The following is a 3,269-nucleotide window of genomic DNA, read 5'->3' on the forward strand; positions in this document are numbered from 1 at the left end:
TGACGAGGATAGGGAGCACCGGGTCGGTACGCGCACCCGGCAGTCCCGGTGGCCGCCGTCGGGCAGCCATTTCCCAAGAGATTTATGGAATCGTTATGGGTGGAAAAGACCTTTCAGATCATCGAGTCCAACCGTTACCTAACTCTACCATGCCCACTTCTCAACCATGTCCCTGAGCACCGTAGCAAGACAGCTTTTAAATACGCCCAAGGATGGTGATTCCACCACTTCCCTTGTTACCGAAATATTGGCTCAATAACTTTATAAGACCACTTTGTAGGAGTTAGAAAGCAAGACCTTATTTAATTCAGCGCTGTACATGTATCATTTCATCATTGTATGCTCGAAAAATTAGCGGTTGCCAGTAGCTTATATGTGCTTTACACATAGATATTCATGACATAAACGTTTACATATGTATTACATTTCCAGTAAAAAGTTTACATATTCACTGCATTTCCCGTGCATGCTCGATTAGCACGTGGAATGGTCTTCCAGTGGTCTGAGGAACTGCCACTGAAGTTGTGTAGTCTTTCAGGCTCCTGTGCCTGTTTTCACAAAGCCTGACTCCTAAAGTTAGAGTAGGGTGATTCATTAACTTCTTGTCTATGCATCCATCTTGCAAGGCAGAGCCAGCAAAGTGGGCCTCAGACAGCAAAGTGGGCCTCAGACAGACTAAAATCCTATTATCCTTATGCAGCTTCTTCCTAGCTAAAGTTAGCCAATATACATGTATAAGAGTATAAGAATATTTCTTATATTATCCTGTCTATCAGGTTACACCCTGACCAGCCAGTTCCAGTCTTTGATAACCCTTTCAGCGTAGGAGTTTTCCCTAATATCCGACCTAAACCTCCCTTGGCATGACTTAACGCCCTTTCCTTTTGTCCTATCAGTTGTACCTTGTGAGGAGAGACCCACACCCACCTCTCTACAACCTCCTTTCAGGTGGTCATTTCCTCAGGGGAAGGGGACGTCCTGCAACCTCCCATCACTGCCCGTTCATTTTTTGCACATACCTTAAGCAGGACAGGCAGACAGTGGGTGAATATCAGGAGCAGCTCATTGCTCTGCAGGTCTCAACACAACACACACCACCGAGAGATTTCCTCTTCCAGCTTCACACAGGTGCAATGTTTCTGCAAGCTCTTTGAACACTAATGGCTCAAGGTTTAAGGCAAAAACGTGCCAGTGAGACCAACATTTGGGTCTATGTGAAGTTCCTCTGCATTGTGTGAGATTAAACAAACCCCAAATTGCCACCCCTATATAGCTCACCAGCTGCAACAGAACAGGCACATGATTCTGGTCCATCAGGAGGCCACACCACACACAACATGAGTATTTTTTTGTCAGTTCCCTTTACCAGCTAGAACAGCTTTGGCTTTTCAGCACTGCTGGCGTTATTCCAGATGGTTTCCCAAATCCCTTTATGCCTGCCCAAATGCAGCATTTCAGAGTTAAGATCAGCCCCTGCATCCAGGCTCACAATTAGATTGCATTTTTAGCCAGATGCTGCTATACAACACCAATTCCTCAGTCTGTTAAATGGATGGTAATCGAATGACTTAACCGGATTCAAGCTTTCTCACAGGTACTCAAGTCTTAAGAAAATTTTCCTAACACAAGACTGTTCTTCAACACAGGAAAAATAGTTCTCTGTGGCGGAAAACCAACTGCAAGTCCCTTGTGATCTCTTCTTCCAAACCCCTGCTCTATAGAGCCATATAATTCTGCTGAAATAGGTGGAGCTGGAAATTAGTACTCAGTAATTTTTTGGGGAAAAAAAAATAATCAGTGTGATGTGCTCCAGTCTTTTACACCCATGCCACAAGTGATCTTCAGCTGTCTTCGCGTTTGTATGCTCACCTTGGCCACTAATATTTATTTCCCTGTAGGTCACGGAGCCCTTATACATCCCTACCGTCCCTCTGTTGAGACCGTCTTACTGCCCTGCTCACCATTAAGTCAGCCATTTCCACACTGCATGTCTGGATGACATCATTTCACAGGAACAAGGTACTACCTTGAAAAAAGCCTAAATTGGTTTCAGAATTCCCCTCTGCTGGTCCTCCACCAGTGTTGTAAAATGCTTCCCTGCAGGTCAATAGAAACTGTGATTCTGGGGCATCTCCAGAGCTTTGCTTCACATCTCAATGTAACTGATTCCCATCAGGCACTTTTCTTCTGAAAAGCCCTGACACGCTGACAAGAAATCCCAAATGTATGATTCCACAGGTGTTTTCAAGTGTTTCACTTGGAACATTTCCACTTATTCTCCCACCAGTGTTTGAGCTCAGTGCTTTTACACAATACTCTGCTAAAGCATGGATAGCACAAGGGGTTAAGAAATGCACCCCTCTCTGGGCTGTGTAAGGGCAAGCAGAGGAACCGATGGATGAGCAGAGGAGCAAGTTCAGAAGAGCATTCTCACCACGTATATTGAACTGGCACAGCCATTATCTACAGAGGATACTTGCCAGCAGAACCCATTCTAATTAAATTACAGAAACAGGTGGAAACCACACCTTGTGAGGTAAGTTTGCAAGAGGATAGGTTAGGATCTCTGCTCTGGTACGTCAGGTTGACAAGCAGTGGAAGCATCAGACTAGAAGCTGAGTTGGAACCACTATATCTTGTGTATCCTCACATGGAGGAGGAGAGTGAAGAAGCAACAGCCTGAAGACTGACCTGATAAACCCAGCTAGCCAAATGTCCCATCTCATACACATACCTGCTACAAAATCCACGCTGACAGCAGACTCATAGACAGTTGCAGACAACACAGAGCAAGGAAGTGCTTTATCTTTTGAAGCATCAGGTCTCTTTTCTGCAGCTATAAACAGAGCTTCTCATCACCAGACTACTGTAAGTCTGGGAAACAATCAACAGCAGTAAAATGTACTTCCCTCGCCCGAGATGCTTTGACATTCCCATCAGCTTTACCACATTCACACACAGAATCACACACAGAATCGCATGGTTGGAAAAGACCTCTGAGATCATCATGTCCAATCGTTCCTGTTTACCCACTAAACCATATCCTTAAGTACCTCATCTACCCGCTTTTTAAATACATCCAGGGATGGTGACTCCACATTCAAGTCAAGCTGAGACAAGTATTTTCCGCATCCTCAGTTGTTTAAGAGGCCTACACCAGTGTGGGTTACCAGTGGGCTTGCCATGCGGTAAGGCTGGAGGTTTTTACATGGCATGATGTTATCCTAAGGCACATTCCCCTCTGAGTAGAGGCCGATCTTCAACAGAAC

This window comes from Mesitornis unicolor, unplaced genomic scaffold (assembly GCF_000695765.1).
Source record: "Mesitornis unicolor isolate BGI_N332 unplaced genomic scaffold, ASM69576v1 scaffold13284, whole genome shotgun sequence".
NCBI classification, from domain to species: domain Eukaryota; kingdom Metazoa; phylum Chordata; class Aves; order Mesitornithiformes; family Mesitornithidae; genus Mesitornis; species Mesitornis unicolor.